Source organism: Aotus nancymaae, unplaced genomic scaffold, assembly GCF_030222135.1.
Source record: "Aotus nancymaae isolate 86718 unplaced genomic scaffold, 86718_ANA_hifiasm-v0.15.2.pri h1tg000014l, whole genome shotgun sequence".
NCBI classification, from domain to species: domain Eukaryota; kingdom Metazoa; phylum Chordata; class Mammalia; order Primates; family Aotidae; genus Aotus; species Aotus nancymaae.
The window spans coordinates 68,431,879-68,446,849 of NW_026988425.1; the positions used below are offsets into that span (position 1 = coordinate 68,431,879).

The 14,971-nt window shown below is 41.4% G+C and overlaps 1 pseudogene; it reads left to right on the forward strand.

Annotated features, from left to right (window-relative positions):
• Positions 1–13,172: 13,172 nt before the first annotated feature.
• LOC105723820 (spermine synthase-like) lies at positions 13,173–14,276 on the forward strand (annotated as a pseudogene).
• Positions 14,277–14,971: the final 695 nt, after the last annotated feature.

The window sequence follows — 14,971 nt, forward strand, 5'->3', positions numbered from 1 at the left end:
TGAGAGCTTACTACATGCATTTTTAATAGCTAGATCATGTAGGGAAATCAGCATGTCTATTATTAAAATAGAAAAGCTGAGTGTTAGAACACTAATTTGGAGCAGGAAGATTATACAAGACAAATTCTGAACATGAAGATGGTAATTTTCCCTTAAGCAGTAAAATAATTTAATAGAACTTAATGCATTAACAGACCTATAGTAGAATGTTAAAAAGAAATTCTAGCCAGTGAGAATGGGAAAGACCAGCGGGAATATTCAGAGTTGAGCTATAAATCATCTGGATACAGGAGATCGATCCAAGATGGCCGCTTAGGAGGAAGTCGGGATTGCAGCTCCGAGAGAAGGCGCAGAGGGTGAGTGGACGCCGCATTTCCAGACGGACTTTTACTGCCCACAGACCAGGAGATTCACAGGAGGAAAAGCCCCACGGGTCGCCAGCACCGCTGGTTTGAGCGGAGTGGCCGCTCAGCCTACGCCCTGGAGCGGGGGGGGGGGGGGGGGCAGTGGCTTCTTATACAGAGCGAGAGAGACAGAGTTCCCTCTGAGCCAGAAAGGGGAGCTGAAGCAGGGAGCCAAGCCAGGAGACCCCCGGGCAAGGGAGCGCCAGGAATCTCAGAGCCGCTGCTTCAGCTGACGCAGCGGCACACAGGGCAGCAGATTTTAACTGCCCACAGACCAGGAGATTCACAGGCGGTAAAGCTCCCCGGGGTTCCCAGCGCCGCTGGTTGGACCGGAGCAGCCGCTCGGCCTGTACGGGGGGCGGGGAGCAGCGGCTCCCTGAACAAAGCGAACGAGACTGTGTCCCCTCTGGGCCAGCAAGGGGAGCTGTGGCAAGGAGGCAAGCCAAGAGATTACCGAACAAAGAGGGCCCCTCTGGAAACACGGCTGAACCCGGGACGGTCCAGCTCTGTGGGGGAGGGGCGTCCTCCATCAGGAAACACCCTGCAGTTCCGGGGCAATTTTCTGTAACCAAGACAACCCGCCACTACAGAGACTTCGTCACTACAGGGGCGGGCCAGCATATCAGAAGCAGTTCTAACTACACTCACAGGACTGCAGGGAAGCTCACACGGAAGCTAGGCGGAGCCCACAGCAGCTCAGCGAAGCCTCTGCAGGCTGAGTGTGACTAGACTGCCACCTTGTGGGCAGGGAAAACGGTAGCAACACAGCTGAAAAACATAAAGTGCTAAACCCCTGGGCCAGAACACCTGGGGAGAAGAAAAGGGGGTTTATGAGTTCAGCTGCTGCAGACTTAAAATTACCAAAATCAGAAAGACAGCAACTACAAAGTCAATAGGCGGATAAATCCACAAAGATGGGAAGAAACCAGCGCAAAAAGGATGAAAACACCCAAAAACAGAACACCTCTCCCCCTACAAGGCAGCATAACTCCTCACCAGCACGGGAACAAGACTGGACGGAGAATGAGTGTGATGAAATGACAGAATCAGCTTTCAGAAAATGGATAATAAGAAACTTCTGTGAGCTAAAAGAACATGTTCTAACCCAATGCAAAGAAACTAAGAACCTTGAAAAAAGACTTGATGAAATGCTAACGAGAATGGACAACTTAGAGAGGAATATGAATGAATTGATGGAGCTGAAAAACACAACACGAGAACTTCGTGAAGCATGTACAAGTTTCAACAGCAGAATTGACCTAGCAGAAGAAAGGATATCAGAAGTTGAAGATCAACTCAATGAAATAAAACGAGAAGGGAAGATTAGAGAAAACAAGGTAAAAAGGAATGAACAGAGTCAACAAGAAATATGGGACTACGTGAAAAGACCTAATCTACGTTTGATAGGTGTACCTGAATGTGACGAAGAGAATGAATCCAAGCTGGAAAATACTCTTCAGGATATTATCCAGGAAAACTTCCCCAACCTAGCAAGGCAGGCCAATATTCAAGTCCAGGAAATACAGAGAACACCACAAAGATATTCCTCTAGAAGAGCAACCCCAAGGCACATAATCATCAGATTCACCAGGGTTGAAATGAAGGAGAAAATACTAAGGGCAGCCAGAGAGAAAGGTCGGGTTACCCACAAAGGGAAACCCATCAGACTCACAGCAGATCTCTCAGCAGAAACCCTACAGGCCAGAAGAGAGTGGGGGCCGATATTCAACATCCTTAAAGAAAAGAACTTTCAACCCAGAATTTCATATCCAGCCAAACTAAGCTTCATAAGTGAAGGAAAAATAAAATCCTTTGTGAACAAGCAAGTACTCACAGATTTCATCACCACCAGACCAGCTTTACAAGAGCTCCTGAAGGAGACACTACACATAGAAAAAAACAACCAGCACCAGCCACTCCAAAAACGCACAAAATGGTAAAGAGCAGCAACACAATGAAGAATCTGCATCAACCAATGGGCAAAACAGCCAGCTAGCATCAAAATGACAGGACTAAACTCACACATAACAATATTAACCCTAAATGTAAATGGAATAAACGCCCCAATCAAAAGACACAGACTGGCAAATTGGATAAAAAGCCAAAACCCATCAGTGTGCTGTATCCAGGAAACCCACCTCACATGCAAGGATACACAAAGGCTCAAAATAAAGGGATGGAGGAAGATTTACCAAGCAAATGGAGAGCAAAAAAAAGCAGGAGGTGCAATTCTCATCTCTGATAAAATAGACTTTAAAGCAACAAAGATCAAAAGAGACAAAGAAGGACATTACATAATGGTAAAAGGATCAATACAACAAGAAGAGCTAACGATCCTAAACATATATGCACCTAATACAGGAGCACCCAGATACATAAGGCAAGTTCTTAAAGACTTACAAAGAGACATAGACTCCCACACATTAATATTGGGAGACTTCAACACACCATTGTCAATATTAGACAGATCAACGAGACAGAAAATTAATAAGGATATCCAGGACTTGAGCTCAGACCTGGAACAAGCAAACCTAATAGACATTTACAGAACTCTCCAGCCCAAATCCACAGAATATACATTCTTCTCAGCACCACATCACACCTACTCTAAAATTGACCACATAATTGGAAGTAAATCACTCCTCAGCAAATGCAAAAGAACAGAAACCATAACAAACAGTCTCTCAGACCACAGTGCAATCAAGTTAGAACTCAGAATTCAGAAGCCAACCCAGAACCGCACATCCTCATGGAAATTGAACAACTTTCTCCTGAATGTTGACTGGATAAACACTGAAATGAAGGCAGAAATAAAGATGTTCTTCGAAACCAACGAGAATGAAGACACCACATACCAGATTCTCTGGGACACATTTAAAGCAGTCTCTAGAGGAAAATATATAGCAATAAGTGCCCACATGAGAAGAAATGAGAGAACTAAAATTGACACCCTATCATCAAAATTGAAAGAGCTAGAGGAGCAAGATCAAAAAAACTCAAAACCTAGCAGAAGACAAGAAATAACTAAGATCAAAGCAGAAATGAAGGAGATAGAGACACGAAAAACCCTACAAAAAATCAATAAATCCAGGAGCTGGTTTTTTGAAAAGATCAACAAAATAGACAGACCACTAGCCAAACTAATAAAAAAGAAAAGAGAGAATAACCAAATAGATGCAATAAAAAATGATAAAGGGGATATCACCACAGATGCCACAGAAATTCAAACCATCATCAGAGATTATTACAAACAACTCTATGCACATAAATTAGAAAACCTGGAAGAAATGGATAAATTCCTGGACAGTAGTCTCCTCCCATGCCTAAACCAGGAAGAAGTCGAAACCCTGAATAGACCAATAACAAGGTCTGAAGTCGAGGCAGCAATTAAGAGCCTACCACCCAAAAAAAGCCCAGGCCCAGATGGTTTCACAGCCGAATTCTACCAGACATACAAAGAGGAACTGGTACCATTCCTACTGAAACTATTCCAAATAATCCAAAAAGAGGGAATCCTTCCCAAATCATTTTATGAGACCAACATCATCCTAATACCAAAACCCGGCAGAGATTCAACAAGAAAAGAAAACTACAGGCCAATATCCATGATGAACATAGATGCAAAAATCTTCAATAAAATACTGGCAAGCCGACTACAACAGCACATCAAAAAGCTTATCCACCATGATCAAGTAGGATTCATCCCGGGGATGCAAGGCTGGTTCAATATACGCAAGTCTATAAATGTAATTCACCACATAAACAGAACCAAAAACAAAAACCACATGATTATCTCAATTGATGCAGAGAAGGCCTTCGACAAAATTCAACAGCCCTTTATGCTAAAAACCCTCAATAAACTAGGTATCGACGGAACGTATCTCAAAATAATAAAAGCTATTTATGACAAACCGACAGCCAATATCATACTGAATGGGCAAAAACTGGAAGCATTCCCTTTGAAATCTGGCACTAGACAAGGATGCCCTCTCTCACCACTCCTATTCAATATAGTACTGGAAGTTCTAGCCAGAGCAATCAGGCAAGAAAAAGAAATAAAGGGTATTCGATTAGGAAAGGAGGAAGTCAAATTGTCTCTATTTGCAGACGACATGATTGTATATCTAGAAGACCCTATCGCCTCAGCCCAAAATCTCCTGAAACTGATAAGCAACTTCAGCAAAGTCTCAGGATACAAAATCGATGTGCAAAAATCACAAGCATTCCTATACACCAATAACAGACTTAAAGAGAGCCAAATCAAGAACGAACTGCCATTCACAATTGCTACAAAGAGAATAAAATACCTAGGAATACAACTAACAAGGAACGTAAAGGACCTCTTCAAGGAGAACTACAAATCACTGCTCAACGAAATAAGAGAGGACACAAACAGATGGAGAAACATTCCATGTTCATGGTTAGGAAGAATTAATATCGTGAAAATGGCCATACTGCCCAAAGTAATTTACAGATTCAACGCTATCCCCATCAAGCTACCAATGACCTTCCTCACAGAACTGGAAAAAACCACCTTAAACTTCATATGGAACCAAAAGAGAGCCCGCATAGCCAAGTCAATTCTAAGCAAAAAGAACAAAGCGGGAGGCATCACAATACCGGACATCAAACTCTACTACAAGGCTACAGTAATCAAAACAGCATGGTACTGGTACCAAAACAGAGATATAGACCAATGGAACAGAACAGAGGCGTCGGAGGCGACACAACATATCTACAACCACCTGATCTTTGACAAACCTGAAAAAAACAATCAATGGGGAAAGGATTCCATGTTCAATAAGTGGTGTTGGGAAAACTGGCTAGCCATATGCAGAAAGCAGAAACTGGACCCCTTCCTGACACCTTACACTAAAATTGACTCCAGATGGATTAAAGACTTAAACATAAGACGTAACACCATAAAAACATTAGAAGGAAACCTAGGCAAAACCATTCAGGACATAGGCGTAGGCAAGGACTTTATGACCAAAACACCAAAAGCATCGGCAACAAAAGCCAAAATAGACAAATGGGACCTAATCAAACTCCACAGCTTTTGCACGGCAAAAGAAACAGTCAATAGAGTGAATCGGCAACCAACAGAATGGGAAAAAATTTTTGCAGCCTACCCGTCTGACAAAGGGCTGATATCCAGAATTTACAATGAACTAAAAAAGATTTACAAGAAAAAAACAAACAAGCCCATTCAAAAATGGGCGAAGGATATGAACAGATACTTTACAAAAGAAGACATACATGAGGGCAACAAACATATGAAAAAATGCTCATCATCACTGGTCATCAGAGAAATGCAAATCAAAACTACTTTGAGATACCATCTCACGCCAGTTAGAATGGCGATCATTAAAAAATCTGGAGAAAACAGATGCTGGAGAGGATGTGGAGAAATAGGAACACTTTTACACTGTTGGTGGGAGTGTAAATTAGTTCAACCACTGTGGAAAACAGTGTGGCGATTCCTCAAGGACCTAGAAATAGAAATTCCATTTGACCCAGCAATCCCATTACTGGGCATATATCCAAAGGATTATAAATCGTTCTACTATAAGGACACATGCACACGAATGTTCATTGCAGCACAGTTTACAATAGCAAAGACCTGGAACCAGCCCAAATGCCCATCGATGATAGACTGGACAGGAAAAATGTGGCACATACACACCATGGAATATTATGCAGCCATTAAAAAGGAGGAGTTCACATCCTTCGTAGGGACATGGATGAACCTGGAAAACATCATTCTCAGCAAACTGACACAAGAACACAAAATCAAACACCACATGTTCTCACTCATAGGCGGGTGTTGAACAAGGAGAACACATGGACACAGGGAGGGGAGCACTATACACGGGGGTCTGTTGGGGGGGAGGGGGGATAGTGGGGGGGGTGGGGAGTTGGGGAGGGATAGCATGGGGAGAAATGCCAGATATAGGTGAAGGGGAGGGAGGCAGCAAATCATACTGCCACGTGTGCACCTGTGCAACAACCTTGCATGTTATTCACATGTACCCCAAAACCTAAAATGCAATAAAAAAAAAAAGAAAAAAAAAAAAATAAAAGGACCTCATTTATGTTATGAGGAAGCTTAAAAAAAAAATAAAATAAAATAAATAAATAAATAAATAAATAAATCATCTGGATACAGAGTATCCAAAACATTTGCTACAGAGATTAGTGTATCAGGAGAGGTCACTGAATGAAAAGGAGAGAGAAAAAATTCAAAGAGATTACTCTTGTTACAAAAGGGGCACATGTGTTTTTTTAACTAAATTTCACAAAAACTATAGATATGCAGGTATCTCTAGATATTGTTATGCCATTACCCCTCCAAAGACGGCACTACAGAATTTAAAACTGTGAGTTCCTCATATTAAAAAAAAAAAAAAAAAAAAAAAAAAAAAAAAAAAAACTCTTGGTAATCCTTATTTTGGAAAGCAAAATTCAAGAAAAAATGTGAAATATTAATTAAATGTGTGAACAATTATTTACAATGTGTTTAGCACTTCTCATATGAAAAGCACTGTATTGGGGAGTTCATGGGATTTAATGTTGTACAAAATGTGATGTCTTTGCCCTCAAAAAGCTGTTGTACCACAGGAAATGAAATGGAATTATTTATAATCAACCTGGTTAGTAATGAGGGCCATATATGCAGTTGAACCTAAGAGTTAACAAGTATGAACTGGGCAGGAAGCTTTGCCTATGATGGCTGGCAGAGGTACCGTAGAGAAAGTGGTATTTGGTATCTCAGGTGGTGGGTATAGCGTGAGTAACTTTACACAGAAGTAGAGAAACTTCTTTTCCTCTGGGTAGATACCCAGGAGTGGTGTTGCTGGATCGAATAGTAGTTCTACTTTTAGTTCTTTAAGGAATCGCCACACCGTTTTCCATAGTAGTTGTACAAGTTTACATTCCCACCAACAGTGTAAAAGTGTTCCCTTTTCACCATCCACACCAACACCTATTATTTTTATTTTGATTACGGCCATTTTGCAGGAGTAAGGTGGTATTTCATTGTGATTTTGCTTTGCATTTCCCTGATAATTAGTAATGTTAAGCATTTTTCCGTTTGCTTGTTGGCCATTTGTATATCTTCTTTTGAGAAGTGTCTATTCATGTCCTTAGCCCACTTTCTGATGGGATTTTTTTTTCTTGCTGATTTGTTTGAGCTCTTTGTAGATTGTGGATACTAGTCCTTTGTCAGATGTATAGATTGTGAAAATCGTCTCCCGCTCTGTGGGCTGTCAACTCTGCTGATTATTTCTTTTGCTGTGCAGAAGCTTTTTAGTTTACGTCCCATCTATTTATCTTTGTTTTTGTTGCATTTGCTTTCAGTTTCTTGGTCATAAAATCTTTCCTTAAGCCAATGTTTAGAATGGTTTTCCAGTGTTATCTTCTAGAATTTTTATGGTTTCAGGTCTTAGATTTAAGTCTTTGATCCACCTTGAATTGATTTTTATATAAAGTAAGAGGTGAAGTTCCAGTTTTATTCTTCTACCCGTGGCTTGGCAATTATCCCAGCACCATTTGTTGAAAAGCATGTCGTTTCCCCACTCTATGTATTTGTTTGCTTTGTCGAAGATTAATTGGCTGTAAGGATGTTTATAGCATCACAATTTGCAATTGCAAAAATAGGGATCCAGCCCAAATGCCCATCCATCAATGAGTGGATAAAGAAAATGTGGTATATCCATATAGATAGATAGATAGATAGATAGATAGATATATGCCATGGAATACTACTCAGCCATAAAAAGGAATGAATTAATGTCATTCGCAGCAACCTGGATTTAATTGGAGACTATTATTCTAAGTGAAGTAACTCGGGAATGGAAAACCAAACATTGTATATTCTCACTCATAAGTGGAAGGTAAGTTATGAGTACACAAAGATATAAGAATGATACAATGGACTTTGGGGACTCAGGGGAAAGGGTGGGAGGGCAGTGAGAGATAAAAGACTACACATTGGGTATAGTGTACACTGCTCGGGTGATGGGTGCACCAAAATCTCAGAAATTGCCACTAAAGAACTTATTCATGTAAGCAAACACCACCTCCCCGCTAAAAACCTATCAAAATAAAAAATAAATTAATTTTTAAAAAAGAAGTACAGAAACTTGATGACTCTATGGGTATGGCAGTTAGCCCAGAATATCCATGTACTCTCATCCCTCATTGGTTGAGGGTTCACAGGCCTACTATGCAAGTATTAGGGTGGTCGAGGTCTGAGACAGGTCAAACCATCCTGGCCTGTGGTCATTCACAACTTCCTCTGCGGCGAAGGCTCTGGCTCTCTGGTGGACATTGACTTGAGACACATGGACAGGCAAAGGAGTTTGCACTTCAAATCACTGTTTAATCATGGAGTGCTTAAAGCAGGTGTGTGGTGCTTCTTCTGGGAAGCTGTATTTCTTTTGGGAGTCTCCAAACCAATCACTAGAGCCCCACAATGCTGTGTGATGTGGTCCCAATCTTCTCAGCCACCATTTAGGTAATGGGAGCTCCTCTTCCTGGGACTGAGACGTCAGGAACATCCCCCTTCCTTGTGTCTTACCAGTTGCCACATTTACTGAGACCAGACATTTTCTGAATAACAAAAACTACCTTCTCGTAGATATGGAGATAATATAGCAACAAACAACATAGAGAGGCAATTAAGGGCCCATGGAGCAAACCCAGGGTGCAGCCCTGAATGGCCTAGAATTTCCTTTAATTCATCTCTCTCCTTCTTAACAAGAATGTTTTCCAGATGTCAAAATCTGCCTTTTTCAGCAACAGCAACAACAACAAAAATCTCTTGTGGGCACTTTCATCCTCCTTCCTCATCTCTACCCTACCACACACTCCTAAGTGGCACACTGCCTTCCCCTTTGAGTCACCAGAGGAGGCTGGAGACTTCTTCCAAGTTTCTTTCTCTGACCCTGCCTGGGGCAGCTTCTACCCTTGCAGTTTGAGCAGAAAAATGCTCCCAGAACTTGTTTTCATTAAGTATTAATGAATAAAGAACATAAAAAATAAATAATTAAAAATTAATTAGAAATGAACTAGACTCACAGCTCAACTCAAATCAGTAGATATTTGTGAGGTATCTGCTGTGTACCATGTGCTCTTTTAGTGCTGGAGAGAGTATAAGAATGCTTTCAGCTGTGAGCAAAGGTCTCTAACTTAAAGTGGCTCTAAGAAAATAAAAAGGAAATTTATACTACACAACAGAGGTAGGGCTGTTCCAGACATGGCACAACAGGGCTCCGGCTCCACTTCTCTGAAATTCACTTGACTCTTACATCCTTCATGTGTTATGTCATTAGACTCCCTCCCCCCACCCCATGATTCCAGGATATTTGCAAAGTTCCATATGTCACATTCAAGCAAATAATGTCTAAAGACACAAATGGGACTTCTTTGCTTCATTTTTATTTTCAGGAGTAAGGAAAGCTTTCCCAAAAACTGTCTAGAAATCTTCCCTACAAATGTCATTGAGCAGAATTGTGTAACAAGTTCATGCCCAAACCAATAACTAGAAGGAAAAGGGGAATTAACATGACTGACTTGGACTGATTAGAATGTAATTAGCCCATTCCCTAAAGCACATGGCCATGTGAAAAGTGGTAGATCCGTTTGCTGAGGGGGTTGGAGATCTGGGCAAAAATCTCAAGAGCTTCTCGGAAGAAAATGGTGGTGGAGTCATGAGTTACACTGGAAGAAATTAAGAAAGAGGCGGAGAAGCCCACTGACCAAGAGGAGGCATGGCTGAGTTGTCCTGTGGTCCAGCAAGCAGCAGATCTACACTTAGATGGATGTAACCCTGGAGTAACTGACTAGGAAAAGAAGTCTACCCAGGAGCTAGAAAGAAGAGCACACACTTCAATTTTGCAGTTGTTTTGTGGATCTTAAAAGACCTTGCTATCAAACAAGGGAAATTGGCAGTGACATGTCTGGTAGAAAAGGGGTGGATGATGAATAACCCTGAAGTGGCGGCAGTTCCAAACAGGAGATTATTTTCACATAGCAATCACTCCTCCAATCAGGCACCACTTCCTTCAGGGTACATGAAACCATATTAAATTTTATTTACTATATTTTGCATTTAATGTCAATTAGTTATGTAAAATACCTTATATAGTCCTTTTCACCTTATTTCCATTGAGCCTTTAAACTCTAAACATATTGTAACGCATCTATGAAGGAGTTATATTTGGCTGTGTTATCGTACGAATATTAATAGAAGGTCCATATTGTTTCAAGCCCTTCTGTAAAATATAAAAAGTGCTCTTAGCATTCTACATAAAACTGTATTGTTAAATATATGTGTGTAGGTTTTTTTAAAATGTAAAGCCCTAAAGAAAATCTGGATTCTTTAAGGCAAGCATAAAGTGTGCATATGTGTGTGGAAGTTGGACTGGATGTTGGTAGGACAACCAGCAGAGTTGGATAGAAGATTGATCTGGTGCCTTTTAAAATATGATTGGTTATTCCTTATAATTTCTTATTGCCTGCAAATATTTTTCTTCAAGTAAAGTAAAAATTATAACCAATACTTCTAACATCTGAAGTCTTTTGTCAGGAAAAGATTGAAGTTTCTTCTGTTACATATGCTGATACTCCTTCATGGTATTATGCTTCCTTGTGTGTTGTTATTTTGCAGGCTTCATTATTTTCTAACTTTCATTTATTTGTGTGTGATTTTTTTTTTTTTTTTTTTGCAGTCCAGGATAAAGGAGGGCTCCTCCACGTAGGATTTGCATTTCTTTCTATCAGGCACCTAGGAAATTACCAACCCAATATTAAACTGAATTCATAGTTTATTGAGAATTGGGGGCTAGACATCTCTGACTTGCATTCAGTTGAAATTTCTCACTAAGTATATTCTACCTCTACTCCATAGCCACATTCTCTTGCTTTACTAAGCATTGAGGCAGCATTTTCGGCAGTCCCCCATATTGGCAGTGGTAGGGAGCATTGGCTTCTGGTTTCCCTTATACTGAAAGTGTAAACCTTCAGATTGCTTGTAATGGGGGGTGGACTGTGCCTCACTATTAGATTCAGTAACTTGTGCAGGTCATAGGTATTGTCTTGTATCCCCCTCACATTAAAAAGACAATGAAAACCTACCCCACCATATTGCTATCACCATCTAATAAAAGGATAGGAGGATGGCCATTCGAGAAATATTCATTAGAATTTTACCAGTTAGCAAAACTCAAACGAAATAGTTGCTAAGTAGCAATAATCATTAATAACCGCTAACATCACGAGACAATTAGTATATGCCTCCTAATTAAAGGACACGTATGTAGTAGTTTCATTTTTTAAAAACCCTGCCTCTGGTAAGCCTCTAGATCTATTTTCTGAATTACAGGAAATACATGGAGTAGCAGAGCCTGTTAAATAGCATAATGGGAACAAAATCAGTAAAATCCAGCCAAGAGCCCTACAGGACATACGGTTTCTTCATCAACAGTAAATTATGAAGGGAAAAGAAAGGAAGGCTGAACCAATAGATAGAGATTTAAGAGACATATCAACCAATTGCAATGTGTGGTAGACCTTGTTTGAATCTTGATTCAAACAAACTAATTTTTAAAAACATAAAATAAGAGGGAGAGTAGGAGGGTAGGAGACAGGGGTGTCTACGGAAACAATGTGAGTTACCCAAACTCAATGTGGCAGCACCCTTCTGGTTCTGGTTGCTGATCTTCCACAGTTTTGGAAAGAAAATAGGAACACCAGCCACCGGAGCAATCCACTTGCCAAACTGCCTTCCTAGAACCACGACCTGCCCACATATCCACGGCTGACTTCGTAAGCGGGAGCTCTGCAGCTCCTTGGGGCACTTGGTCAAGCCTACAATGAGTTTTTGGATGAGAGGCAAGCTGAAGAGCGCACGGAATGGGAGAAATAGGGATAGGGCCCAAGTGGATCTGGGTGTGGTCTTAAAGGACCCCAGCAATAGAACCTAGCCACCAGAGAGGGACCTAAGCTTTAGAGTTGTTTAAGGCATGGAGCATGGGGACTGAGTCCTTGTTTTCCCAGGTCTCAGGGTTGAATATCTGTGTGTATATTAAATTGCCAAGGATTAAGGCAGGATTAGTGTTCAGGAAGTGAATTGGACTTGGGAGTCAATCGGGAAAGTTGTAGAGTGACCTGGAGGTCTGAGCATGCCAGCCGTATCTAAAAGTAGTGGGTGAAATAACCTGAGAAAAGGAGATTGAAAGCAGTAGGTTTCAGGGAGGAGGGATGAAGAATGTTCTGGAAGCAGTAATACAGAACAAAGACACCACCTTCCTATCTCTAGACACAAGTCATGCAGGCACTGGAGGGAAAAAGTCAGCTGTCACTTGAGAGGGTTGTGTGGGAGCAGCCTCTTAGGAGGGCAAACCATACTTCCATGAGAACAAAAAGGTGAAGAGAACACTTGGAGATGAGGTTGATGATACTGGGCATTTTGCTAATGGTGAACTTCAAAGTCCAGGAGGCATAGTCAGAGGGTTTCAGGAGTTGGATAGGGAGAAAGGGACAGAATACTGGATGTACTGAGCCTTATGAGCATTAGAATGTAAGAGATGAGAAAAGCACTTGAGATTTTGGGACTTCTTGTGGTCACTGATACGAGTAGGCACTAAGAGCTTAAAAAGATGAACATTAGTAGACTCAAAATATACTGTTTTGACTCCTGTGAGCCACAGCCTGACATGGGCACAACTCCACCCACCCAGGCTCCCTCAGCCACCTCCCCCAGGCATGGCACAGGGAGGGCCTCGCCTCACTATCAACTTCACGCTCAGTGCCAAAGCTAATGGCGAGGCAATTCTAAAAGGCCTCCAGTCTATTTTCCAGGAGCAGGGGATGGCGGAGCTGGTGCACACCTGGCAGGACCGTGGCTATTCAGCAACCTACACAAATGGAAACACAAGAACAGCATCTTTGCTAATTTGAGAATTTGCCCAGATGGATTGGCGTTGCTGGACATTCAGCGTTACAACGATGACTCGCAGGGCAAAGAAGAGATCGTCAGCCTTTCGGACAAAGTAGATAAAAGAATGAAAGAATTGAGTCAAGACATTACTGGGCTGGCGAAGTGATTACCACCCATAGTTTGAAAAGGGGCCATCAACAGACATTGGTCCACCGCCAATGGGCGCCTGGTTGAATATGACATAGATGAAGAGGTGTACAATAAAGATTCACCTTTTTGGAACATTAAAATTCTACACTAGAAGCAATTTGGAAATATTCACATCCTTAGTGGAGATGTTAATTTGGCAGTGATTTGGCATATACCCAGCCCATCACGGGCAGCAGCGAAGAAGATTATACTGGCAAAGATGTACTGATTGATTCTCAGAGGCTGAGATGGGGACTTACTGTGTGAAATGGTCAAACTAAAATCAAAGATGGTCACTATGGTAGAAATTGACCTAATGGTGATTGATGGATGTAAGAAATATATGCAAAAAACGTGGTGATGTCACAGACAATCTTAAAGGAGACTGCTATCAGATTCTGAGAGAAGACTGTATTCCAATACTGAAGAGGCACACCGAGGAAGAGAGAGAATTTAATTATATGACTAATGATTTGACAGCTGTTCCAATCTCCATATCTCTGGAACAAGATTCCACGTGGAAGTTTCTCAGACTGATTCTTGACCCCTCAATGAACATATCAAAACAGAATAGGAAATATTTTACACAGGGAAATTGTATCAATCTGACAGGAGCCCTGCCACTCTATGAAGAACAGCTCGGGTGCCTGTATTGCCTTGTGGAATTCTCAAAGGAGATCGTCTGTGTCCCTTCAAACTTCGAATTGTGGGTATCCTGTCTGAAGAAAGCTAAACCTTAAACATGAATATCCTCTAATCACATGTGCTGCAAATAGGAACACCAGCCACCGGAGGCAAATAGCCTTTTTGGACCTCCATATGCTGTACATGACATTGAAACAAGTCAGGCAATTGATTGTGAATTCCTTGAAGTTTTCTTTTTAATTATTATTTTTAATTTTAAAAAGCAAATGGCAGGCCGGGTGCAGTGGCTCACGCCTGTAATCCCAGCACTTTGGGAGGCTGAGGTGGGCAGATCACCTGAGGTCAGGAGTTCGAGACTAGCCTGGTCAATATGGGGAAACCCTGTCTCTACTAAAAATACAAAAAATAGCTGGACATGGTGGTGGCCACCTGTAATCCCAGCTACTTGAGAGGCTGAGGCAGGAGAATCATTTGAACCCAGAAGGCAGAGGTTGCAGTGAGCTGAGATCCTGCCATTGCACTCCAGCCTGGGCAACAGAGTGAGACTTTGTCTCCGAAAAAAAGCAAATGGCAAATGTATATTTTGATGAGCTGAGGGTGTTGTTTTTTGAAAGTCAGCTGAAAGATGGTTGGACAGCACAGCAAAGACTGCCAGATGCACCAACCCCCTAGAATGTGATTTTTGTTACTTTTTTTTTTCTCCGTGGGCTTATTTTGTTTTGGTTGTGGTAGACTTTCAATTTGGATGTTTGGAAGAATGAACATCATCGTTTTGTCCGAACGGAAGTTC